Source organism: Topomyia yanbarensis, chromosome 2 (assembly GCF_030247195.1).
Source record: "Topomyia yanbarensis strain Yona2022 chromosome 2, ASM3024719v1, whole genome shotgun sequence".
Lineage (NCBI taxonomy): Eukaryota > Metazoa > Arthropoda > Insecta > Diptera > Culicidae > Topomyia > Topomyia yanbarensis.
Genome location: NC_080671.1, coordinates 287,289,393 through 287,302,375, shown reverse-complemented (window position 1 = coordinate 287,302,375; position 12,983 = coordinate 287,289,393).

The window sequence follows — 12,983 nt, the reverse complement described above, 5'->3', positions numbered from 1 at the left end:
AGCTTTCAAAGAGTTAGGAACAGGCACAAGTCTATTTTTTTTACTGAGATGGGACAAGTTGGTGCTGGACCTGTGGCCTTCGTCTGGTATGATCCATTCTCGTTGGTACGGATGTGTTCATGACTGGTTTGTAGATGAGTGGTCCTACTTACAAGCGAATTGATCACTTCGCTTGGGTGGGGATATATGTGACTTCAGCTAGCTGTCGAGCTTGGATATGTTAGCTGGTTCCAAGAAGATGTGCAGGACTGGCACCTACGAGAATGTTGATTGTTTCACTCGAGCTTTGGTTCTTGGAAATAACAAATCGCTTCCTCGGTGTGATATGCTCGAGTTGAATGCTCAGTGGTTGAAATGTGTTTGGAGGATTGGTGGTCTCCGAGAGCAGATGCGAATAACTCTGAAGTATCCAATAAAGGGAGATTGTATCTGTGGAACTGAAAAATATTGTCACTACTTTAGCATATTTTCCTAATGTATTGTACATCATAACAACTACCAATATCGACTATTTAGAACAGAGATTTTCAAATTCTGTTATAAGATCGAGAAGAAATATAGCACAGTTGTAGTGAATAAAGTATTTGCGAATAAGGGCCAATACTGCTGGCATCTTTTATCATATTTATTAATAGTCGATTGATCCGCTTCAGACCTAGGAGACGAAAGAAAAGAATAGAAACAAAGGCGGTTCTAATTCTAAATTGGTTTAGTATAGATATAGACGACTCAAACGCACTGGCAGGAGAATATTTTTTAGAAGTAGACAAATTAGAGGACATCACACTTTTTGAGACACACATGCACAAAACTTTATCGTCCTCCTGAAGATCGGTGTTTAATTGGCAGATAGTCGCAATTTCGTACGATTTTGCAAAGTTTGCCTCGCGGGACGGACCGATATCCACCAAGGCATAGGTTGCAGTCGTTAAAAAAACTAGATTCGCTAAGTGAAAAATAGCGAATTTTTCAACTTCAACTATATAGAATTTTTAATCAAACATTGCAAAATGGCAAATGTCAACATTGCAAAATGGCAAATGCTGCCTCTTTCCAGGAAAGAGTATTTAATTAAGTAAAAGCCAATCAATAGGCCGTTGAAAATTGACAATTTCTGACATTTCAATTGCGCAAGAGTCTTTGCATCAAAATGATTTTTTTACTTTTCATGAAAATTCTTTTAATGAGAAGATAACCATTTACATGAAAAAATCGCAAAAAAATACAATTTTGATATTGTTGTCCCAGAATCGAACAATGTTTCTTACCAAACTGTATATGACCGCATACTGTTCGAAAGGTCTAGTTTTCTTCGTTCAAAAAATTTTACAAAACCGAAAATCGGCTGAAAATGACAACGCAGCTAATTTTGTTGTGGCAAAGGTCCCAAAAAATGTTTGTTTGCTTCAAATTTTCGTGTGTACATTACTTTGTATCGCATTTGTTATACTAGTTCATTTTAAAAGTTTAAAATCACTGTAGCACAGTGTAATCTACAAAAAGTTAACAAACTCTAAATAGTTGAAACATTTTACCATTTTAACTATTGCTTTTCAAAGGACAATAACTTCTTTTAACGAATAAAAAAACTTACATTTTTCTAAAAAAAAACCTCGAAAAATTAAAAAACTTCTACTGGGCACACTGACAGCCCCCTTGTGCATTTAAAATGTCCAACAGTATTCATTGTTAAATACCATTAGAAAATAGCTGTTAAATAAAAAAAAATCAGATTTTTTTTACACGGTTTCTCAAAATAACACGGATTTTTTTTGCACGGTTTCTCAAAATAGCACGGATTTTTTTTGCACGGTTTCTCGCAATAACACTGATTTTTTTTGCACGGTTTCTCGAAATAGCACGGATTTTTTTTGCACGGTTTCTCGAAATAGCACGGATTTTTTTTACACGGTTTCTCGAAATAACACGGATTTTTTTTACACGGTTTTTTTTTGCACGGAACGCATCCCCCGTGCAAAAAAAGAATTTGGTGTATCATGTTTGAAAAAATGTGTTTATGACGAAGCATTTTTACCAGATATGTACAAAACATGTCTAACAAGGAATATAAGGTGATTGTAATATCTCATTCACTTATTAGTTAGAAAATAATGACTTTGCTTAACGTGTTCATTTTACCGCCACATTACATTCGTCCCAAACATTGAACCCAAGCGTACAATGCAAAATGAGTCAACGCTGATGATGATGGGTAGAGCGAAAGAGACAACTAGTACCACCACGACACTATTAGCGCATTTCACCAAAATTCCACGTGGCCTTTCCCGATTGAAAGGAACGGCCGCGCTTAGCCCATCTGTCATAATGTCGTGATTTTGCATAGCGAAGAGCTGAATGATAACACATTTTGTTCCAAAAAACATCCCTGCGTTATGCAACACTTTGTGCAGGTTGATTATACCAGTTGCAAGTGGGGCCAAATTCACCAAGTTCCGTAAAATTCCTTTTAAATTACAGAATTGATAAAATTGCTTAGATGAGCTAAACTAATTAATCAAATCCTGTTTTAACAACTGTCCTTGCGTTTAAACCAAAATGGGAAGCTTATTACTACCACTACATCACATAATTTCAAGCGCAAATAGCAAATACATGTGCTAGTCAGAGATGCCAGATTTGCAGACAAGTCTGCAAATTCGCAGACTTTTAATTTAAGCTGCAGATTTTTTCGGTGACGCAGATATTTGCAGATTTTTTAGTTTGGTTGCAGATATTTGCAGATTTTTTAGTTTGGTTGCAGATATTTGCAGATTTTTGAATATAAAGGCTTTTGGTTACACTAGCTTTCCTGACATTTTTTGTTCTTTCCAGACTTTTAAAATTATTATTGCAGACATTTGAAAAAAGTACCTGGCATCTCTGGTGCTAGTTAAACCAAAAATTTACTGGCAACATTACAGCGGCATTTAGGAAGCAGTTGGAGCGGTCGCCTGTTGGACGACACAGGGTAGCGTCCCTCCACAGCCAGTGTAACGGACTTCTAGCTCAACTACACTGGCTGTAAAAAAAAACTGCGCAGTGATCTGCTTCTCCAGCCGTTCAACAGGGAACTGAGCGTGTCTGGCCAAGTCCGTTCTTTAAATAGTCGATGATGACGTCATTCATAGAAGCGTTGCGCGCTAGGTATACCAATCCGTCGTACAGGGCTTGGGAAGCGCTATCTTCTGTGTGTTTATACGCGATATTTTGACAAGGTTGTATATTATTTAATTTTTTAATGCTATGATATCAAAAATCTTTGGGTTTATCTATTGGAATCTATTCTTAGAAGTATTTCGGGGCGATTTGTGCAAAAAATTTGAAAATTTATCGTGAGATGGCTGAATTATATGCGTTTAAAATTGGACCACTTTTCGTTACATACCATTTTTGTAGAATTTGCAGAGTGCACCCCCATATCGAAAACAAAGACGTAGTCCTACGTCAAAAAAAATTATATCTTTTTTTAAAAGCAACATATCGATACATAGTAAGCGCGAAACATGTGTAAAATTGTTTTAGTTCCAACTCTGCCGAATAAGAGTATCTGTTATTTGATATAACAAAGCACTATAGCAAAGTAACTAGAAAATGCGTTTGGGTCGGTATCGTAATTTTTGCTTTTGCGGATGAAAGAGTCAAAACACATTCGTGAATAGGGGTGGTGTAGTGTAGTTGGTAAATCGATTGCCTTGTACGCTACGCACCTGGGTTCGAGTGCCGACCCCGCACGTAGGGTTAGAAATTTTGCATAAGAAATTTTTCTAACCCGAAGAGGCGAATAGAACCTCTATAATTGAAATAAAAATAAAAAACATTCGTGAATATGATTTGTATATAGTATGCAAGACGCATCATTCGATTCGTTATCTTCTGCAGCCCAGGCTCTGGAACATACTTACTTTATATACACACGTACAATGCACCGACTACCTGTTCCTTCGACGCCTTCCTGTTTGATCTCCGTTACTGCATATTGCTGTATTTTTGGCGTTTGTATTGGCGTTTAGTTTTCAAAAAAGCATCGGAACAAATATACTCTTTGACCGGTTTTTGAAAAAAATGTTAGGAATTAAAATTTAATAAGCTTTACAACGACGTATAAATGGTCAAAATCGATTTGAAACTACCGGAGTTATAGCAATATGAAGAAACAAAGGAATTTTGGCGTATTTTGAAGACTTGTTCTATACAAAATGAAATATTACATAATTAAATAGTCACGAATATTTTTAAACAGGTTACTTTACGAATGATTTTAGAATAAAACTATCCAATTTACATATAAATTTAATAAAAATTAGACATATTAGAGCGATTTTAGTTCTGGGGTAGGAATGCCAAAACCGTTTACGTAGAGAAAAAGTCGCCGCGGCCTTAGTATCGGTTATAAAGTACCTGTCGAAATTTGTATTCTATTATAGAAAGTTGAACCGATATTTTTCGATAAATTCCTGTTGACTTGGTTTATTACTAATAATCATAGAAAATAAACCGCAAAGAGATTTTAGATGTGAAACATGTATTGTTGAATGCTCTCTCATGAATATTCTTTTAAAAAATTAAATAATTCAGGCAGCTTGCGAATCTGAAGAGACGGAATTTTATGCAAGAATGAAAAAATACAATATTTGAGCACCAGAAAATACGACGAATTCTAGCGATTCAGAGGTGCTAACATTTGATACGGTTATATGTGTCATCCATTCATATCACGAAGTATAATTCACTACTACAGAAAAGACTGCGTTTGTGTATAACAGTGTCGTAAAATGGTTGGGTTGTTTTGTTCAACACCCGAACCCGACCCGACCCCGATAATTTGTAAATAGAAAAACCCGAACCCGACCCGAGCCCGAAAGTTCAAAATTTCAAAAACCCGAACCCGAGAATTTTAAATTTGAAAATCCGGAACCCGACCCGAACCCGAGAAGCTTAAATTTACAAAACCCGACCCGAAACCCGTCGGGTTCGGGTCGGGTCCAGGTTTCGGGTCCAAAAACCCGAACCCGACCATCTCTACTTCAAACGCAGAAAATACCTCAAATAACGCTAAAAGCATTTAGTGATTACGTTACAGCCATCAAAAGTGCTGCTTGCAAAGTTTCGCTACCTTCAGACTGTATTCAGGAAGAAAATCGACGAGGTAGGAAGGAGAAAGGTGGTTACGTGAATGCACATTCCGTTGAGGAGAAGTCTACGATCGCTTCGAGTTCAAAAAAAGAGTATCAAGCCAAATTGGAGAACATCCCTCCCAAACCATGCCCCGCGTGTAACAGGAATGATCACAAACTGCGCAACTACGGTAAATTCAAAGGCTTCAATATGGACCAACGAAAGCGTATTGTTGAACAATCGAAACTATGTCAACGTTGCTTGGAAAATCACGGTAAATGGCCTTGCAGAACGAAACAATCCTGTGAAGTCGATGGTTGCAATGAGTTTCATCATAGCCTTCTCCATCCACCAAATCCGAAGCAGGTTAGCCCAATTCTACCAACAGGCTCGCCAGGAGTTATTTCTGCTCATTGTTCTCGCCAAGCTGGTGTTTTATTCAAGGTGCTTCCAGTCGTTCTGTCAAATAATGGCAAGTCTGTTTCAACTTACGCATTTTTAGACGACGGATCCAACCTCACGTTGATGGAAGAGGAAGTCGCTGAAGAACTTGGATTGAATGGAAATATCAGTTCGTTATGCATTCAGTGGACAGGAAGTGTAACCAGGAATGAACCAACATCACGGCAGGTAGAATTGCGCATTTCTAACTCGCATGGTGGGCGGAAGTACACTATCTCAGAAGTCCAAACGGTTCCTCGTCTTGACCTACCGCAACAGAGCCTGGACTATGCGGAACTTTCCAAACAGTTCCCCCACTTGAAAGGACTTCCTGTGAGCAGCTTTTCCAATGCTGTACCACGGATTCTCATTGGATTGGATAACGCAACACTGAAGTTGACCTTAGACAAACGTGAGAGACGCAGTAGCGAACCGGTTGCAGCCAAAACGCGCCTTGGGTGGACGATTTTTGGCGGCGGACAGAGGGGAGTAAAACGATCCGATCGCGTAATGTTTCATATGTGCGATTGCACTGCAGATGACACGCTTCACCGTCTCGTTAACAACTATTTCGATGTTGAAAACATGGGAACAAAACCGGTCACATCTTTAGAATCTCCTGAAGATCAACGCGCCAGGCAAATTTTAATGCAAACTACCCGGAGAACTGAGTCAGGGAGGTTCGAATGTGGGCTGTTGTGGAAGAGCGACACAATCGAGTTTCCTGAAAGCTACGCAATGGCCGAGCGTCGCCTAGTTTGCTTGGAAAAGAAACTAGGCAAGAATCAAGAGCTGAAAAGGAAAGTCGTAGAGCAGATTGAACAGTATCTTGAGCGCGGCTATGCACACAAAGCAACTGAAGAGGAGCTACGTAATTCTGATCAACTTCGCGTCTTGTACCTTCCCTTGGGTATTGTTCGGAATCCTCGCAAACCTGAGAAAGTGCGCATTGTGTGGGACGCAGCAGCACGTGTGGGAGACGTATCCCTTAACTCTATGTTACTGTCGGGGCCAGATCTGTTGACTCCGCTGCTGAAGGTTATGTTCCAATTTCGACAACGGCAGTACGTTGCAGTAGGAGATGTGCGTCAAATGTTTCACCAGTTGCTGGTTAGGCAAACAGACCGACAAGTTCAAAGATTCTTGTTTCGGTCGGAACCGGAACAAGCGCCGACTGTATACGTCATGGATGTTTTAATCTTTGGCGCATCATGCTCACCGTGTCTTGCGCAATATGTAAAAAACACGAACGCAAGGGAATTCGAAGAGTTGTATCCAGAAGCTACGTTGGCGATTATTAATAACACTTACGTTGACGATTTTCTGGATAGCAAGGATACGGTAGATGAAACAGTGCGGATAGTAGAGGAGGTGCGACTGATTTTCGACAAAGCTGGGTTCGAGATTCGCAACTGGCAGTCCAATTCTGAGGAAGTTCTTCGACGGGTCGGGGTCGACTTTATGGAAACAAGGAAACGTTTTGCGGCGGAGAAATCGACGGTGGCAGAACGAGTGCTTGGGATGGTATGGATTCCCAAGGTTGATTCGTATTTTCTACGCAGTTCCGTGAAAATCTTCAACCATTATTAACGGGGAGCATCGTTCCAACCAAGAGACAAGTTCTTCGTGTGGTAATGAGTCATTTTGATCCACTCGGGATCGTAGCTTTCTATACAGTTCACGGAAAAATATTAATCCAAGACGTGTGGAGATCGGGCATAAAATGGGACGATCCGATAACAGTACAAAATTTTGAGAGTTGGCAACGTTGGGTGAAATTGATTCCTAATCTGATGGAAATTCAAATGCCGAGATGCTACTTCCCGAAGTACAACCTAGGAAGCTACGACACTCTCGAGCTCCATGTTTTTGTCGATGCTAGCTTGATGGCCTATTGTGCTGTAGCTTACTTCCGGATCATTGACAACAGTACACCTCGCTGTGCTCTAGTAGCTGCCAAAACGAAGGTTACTCCCTTGAAACCTCAATCGATTCCACGCAACGAACTGTGCGCGGGTGTGATCGGAGTGAGACTTCTTAAAAGCATTCAGGAGAATCATTCAATTCCAATCCAGAAGCGCTATATGTGGACAGACTCAACAACCGTCCTGGCTTGGTTACGATCAGATCCACGAAAGTATCAGCAATTTGTTGCCTTCCGAGTTGCAGAAATTCAGTCGGAAACAAGCATTGACGAGTGGGCTCATGTTCCGTCTACTCCAAATCCCGCCGATAAACGTACCAAATGGTGAAACGGCCCTTGCTTTGATCCGGAAAATTCATGGTTCATCAACATTTCTACATCGGCTGAAGCATGAGTGGCCACGTCAACCTACTACATTTACCGATCCGCAGCAGGAAGTCAAAGCGATTCATCATCACGCAGCAGTTTGTGACTCGACAATAGATTTCACGATTTTTTCTCGCTGGTAAAATCTACTGAAAAGGTTAGCCTATGTGTATCACTTCGTTCATTGTTGTCGAAAGCGAAGAAGAAAGTCAACGGGATGTAGAATTGTTATATTAGAACAACGAGACTTCGAAGCCGCTGAAGCAAGTGTGTGGCGATTAGTTCAAAGACAGGAGTTTGCCTACGAAATCGATGTCATTCGCAAGAACTCCGAGTTATCAGAAGAGAACAAAAAGTCCTTGAAAAGAAGCAGTGAAATCGGAAAATTGTCGGCATATTTGGACGATAAAGGGGTACTGCGATTGCAAAGTCGAATCAACACCGATGTGGCCTATTACTCTTTCGATTTCGTGAATCCAGTGATAGTTCCTAGAAAAACACACGTCACCAATCTGCTGATACACAAATACCATCAACGTTACGGACATGCCAATGTAGAAACCGTCGTCAACGAGTTGCGTCAACGATATTACATACCCAAAAATCGTTGCATGGTGAAGAATGTAGTGAAGCAATGCGTGTGGTGTAAAGTCTACCGAGCTAAACCAACCGCGCCCAAGATGGCTATGTTACCGCACCCGAGAGTTAGGCCGTACGTAAGACCATTCACATTTTCGGGTCTGGATTATTTTGGACCATTGACCGTGAAGCGAGGACGAACTATTGAAAAACGGTGGGTGGCACTTTTCACATGCTTAACTATACGCGCTGTGCATGTAGAGGTAGTCCACTCACTGTCGGCAGATTCCTGTAAAATGGCAATTCGCCGATTCGTTGCACGGAGAGGCGCTCCTCAACAAATATACAGCGATAACGGGACCAATTTTCGAGGGGCAGCTCGCGAACTTGCAGTCGAAATCAAGACTATCAATCGAAAATTAGCGTCCACGTTCACCAATGCAGAAACTGAGTGGGTTTTTAATCCTCCTTCTGCTCCACACATGGGCGGTGTGTGAGAGCGAAAGGTGCGTTCAATCAAAGATGCATTTAAATCCCTTCACCATGCTCATCACCTGAACGATGAAGAACTGATGACCTTTATCGCAGAAGCGGAAATAATTGTCAATTCCCATCCTCTGACATTCATACCCTTGGAGCATTCATCTGACGAGGCCATAACACCGAACAATTTCATTCTCATGAGTTCGAGCGGCGCTAACACCACTTCAAGAATATCGGTGAATGAGAACTTTCCATTGAGAGTCAATTGGAAGATGATGCAACAGCTTTTAAACCAATTTTGGAAGCGGTGGATTCAAGGTTACCTCCCAACCATAGCTCGCTGGACCAAGTGGTTTAGCGACGTTCGTCCGCTTCAAAATGGAGATCCAGTGGTCATTGTAGATGAGACGGTCCATAACGGATGGTTATGAGGTCGAATCACTAAAATCTACCCCGCTAAGGACGGTCAGGTGAGGAAGGTTGACGTCCAAACGTCATCTGGAGTACTTCAAAGACCAACGATCAAAGTAGCCTTGCTGGACATCATTGATAGTAAGACCATTCAAGATGAAGGTATTACGGGTCGGGGTGTTGCGAAATGCAGGTATTAGGCCCTTTTGATCGGTTCTTCTTGAGTCGGCGCCGAAGACTATTGACGCGGCGCATTAGTTAATGTCACCCTGGCATATGAAAGACATTCCCAGTGACTGTGCATATAATACCAGCTAGGCTAAAATAGAGTTACATTTCGCAGGAGATAATACCATCTGAGAGGAATATTTAAGGTTTGTTAATCTACCTAAAATTACCTAAGATTACATTGTTTAAAATATCTACCTAACTAACCTGATGAATTACTATACCTACTTATTACTAGCCTTATTAAACTATTGTCTACCATCTACAAAGCTAGGAAACCTAACCTAGCTAAATTGAAACCTCATTGGATTAATGGAAGAGTTAGGAAACTAATTTGTAAGTAATTGTTGAATTATAATAGATACAGAATAAAGTAATCTATGATTTGCAGTCGAGTTGCGGAAAACCGAACTTCGGAACGTTTTTATAACACCGTGCTTGCATGTATGAGTTCTGCTTAATAGCCCAGGTTGGTGTCAAATGTAGTTTTCGTTATTTATTTGTTCAGAGATCTATTTACTCATTTATTTATTTATATATTTATTTATTTATATATTTATTTATTCATATATTTATTTATTCATATATTTATTTATTTGCTTGCTTATTTATTTATATTTGTTATTTATTTATTTTGCTTGTTTATTTATTATTCATTTTGTTATTATATTATTTGTTGTAACTGTTCATTATAAAAAAGTCAAGGAACCAAGTACCGCACGTTTAGCATGTCAATATATTGTACTAAAATTTGAGCATATTTTGTGACACCAACCAAAACGATAATTTTTTTGTAAATGTCATCGTCATCATTCTGTTATCGCATCATCATCGTCATCGAATACGGGGTGGGATACGAGGAGGCGCGGAGGGTATGTGTTGGAAAGTGGACTCGTTGACTGCCCCGTTACGTACGCAGTGTTACTCATTGACTGCCCCGTTACGTACGCAGTGTAGGAACTACCTAGGTTGTTCTATAAGAGGTGTGCTCTATTTTACGCCAAATTTATTAACTGGTAGGTAAGATCAACGTTACCTAGGTTGTTCTATAAAAGGTGTGCTCTATTTTAGTTCAAGATAACTAACGGGTAGGTGATCATCTTTTCTTCTCTTTCACTCAAGCTTACAGCTCGGCCATCCTGCACTAAGATTCGTCATCTGAAAATATATGAGATAATTCTTCGTCTAGCTCTTGGTCTTCCAAATATTCAATGTCTTCATACTCAATTTCTGAGTCATGATTTTTACTGGCATTAGCTTTCTGATAAAGGCGCAGGGAACTCTCGTATGGATTCAATGTGCCTATCACTTGGACGAATCTCATTAAACCGTACATCGTATCCTAAGTACTCCAGCTGAGTTTTAACAAATAGGCATTTGGAAAACTGCAATTCCAAATGGTTATCGGATAACGTGTGGAGCAATTCCTTCAAAATATCTTGTTCTTCTAAAATAAAGTGTTCTTGAAGATCGTCAGAAGCAATCAGCATATCGTCGATAAACACTACGATCTTACCGTCTCTGATAAACGGGGCTAGAACTTTAGTTATAAATTTCACAAATACAGCCGGTGAGTTGGCGTATTCGAACGGTAAACGGTTAAACTCGTATTGACCACTGTCGGTAGCAACAGACGTATACTGCTTGGATTCCTCAGATAATTCCACATGATAGAATCCGTTTTTTAAATCCAGTGACGTAAAATATCGCTTATCCTGAAGCTTAGAGATTTGGTCTTCGATAATGGGCATAGGGAAGTGACTTTGCTCCACAATCTTGTTCAACGGCTTGTAATTCACACACATACGAAAACTATTGTTCCTCTTTCTTGTCAACACTACTCGTGAGGTGTAAGGCGATTCACTTTCTCGAATTACTCCGCGTTCGAGTAACTTCAAAATAATCTTATCCAGTTCATGTTTTTCAAAGTCGCGGAGGCGTAGCTGTAAACACTTTATCTTTTTTTAAACGTATATCTGATTTAAATTTAACTAACGGTGATGTGGGTTTCGGCCTTTCAAGATATTCCTTCTTCACCAAATTTTCCACCACCGTACGATAAGATAGCGTTTCTGCATCATCGCCAACATCAAGATTCAGTGAACTTTGATTTTCAATCATTGCAAGGTCTTCTATATCACCAAACATTGACCAGTCTGTATTTATATCCAAATTATGGTTATGAGTGACAGCGTCGAAGTTAAAGTTTATGAAACGCACACAATTTTCTTTCAGAAAGCTTCTGCCTAGTAAAATATCAACTTGCATATTATCGTTGGGCACAACCAATAATCGCACCTCAAATTTTACATTTGAAATTAATAAATATGTAACGATTTCTCCTAAAATCTTACATCTTCTATCTTAAAGTTATTCATTCCTACAACTTTCTCGATAGACGTTTTGATTGTACACAATGACGGAAGAAACTTCATCTTTATCAAGTTGGCAACACTACCTGAATCGATCAGAGCCAGAGCACAAACACGTTGACCAGCTACATCTATATCAACTTCAACATGCGATGATGAATCAACATCGATTCCTCGTGATTCTGCGCCATCAAATACTGCATTTATAGTTGACTGCGTCGGTGTTCTGAAACCACGCTGCTGTTCGACTCGATCGGGAGCCAACGTACATTTCTCTGCAACATGTCCAATCTTCAAACATTTGCCACATCGCTCCTTACGCTGCAGCTTTGAACAATCGATGGACCTGTGTCCCGATTCTCGACAGTCAAAACAAATTATCTCCTTTACCGTTGGATGCTGTTGATTGATTCCTGTATTCATAGTTGCTTTTAACATCTTCACAGATTACTGCGGGGCCATGTCCAAATTCGAAGCGACCCACTTAATATGTCTTTTTTTTTAATTAACGACATTTTACACCGAAAGGGTGCATTCATGTCAGGGGAAAAAATTAGTTCTACATTTATTTTTTTTACATTACATACATCAATCATAGAAAGTAATAAATTCACTTATCTGGTTTCCTTGCTATTGTCGTTCGGTTTCCCAGTCATCTCCGCTCTTTCTTTTTCTTCCTCTGCATCTTACGTCATTCTGTATATGGTTTCGATTCTCTTCGCACACTTTTTGTTAATTATTTGTACTGCAATATTTGACCTTTCTTCTTTATTTCTTCTGTATTGTTCTTTAGCACTAGATCACTGTGTACATCTTGTTCTTCTATTTTCTTCTTTACGCTTTTGTTTACGCCCTTATTTCTCTCCAGCTTCGTTTTCTGCTCAGCTTATTTCAGAATTGCCTTTTTCAGTATCTGCATCTTCTTTTATCAGCCTTCTACTTTTTCATTAACTTTTCACAATCTTCCATACAAATCGGCTTCTTTCAGGAACCCAATCAGTCGCTTTTCGTCATCTTCATCGTTGCATAATGCCGCACACAGGCTTGTTGGATGGATATTATAT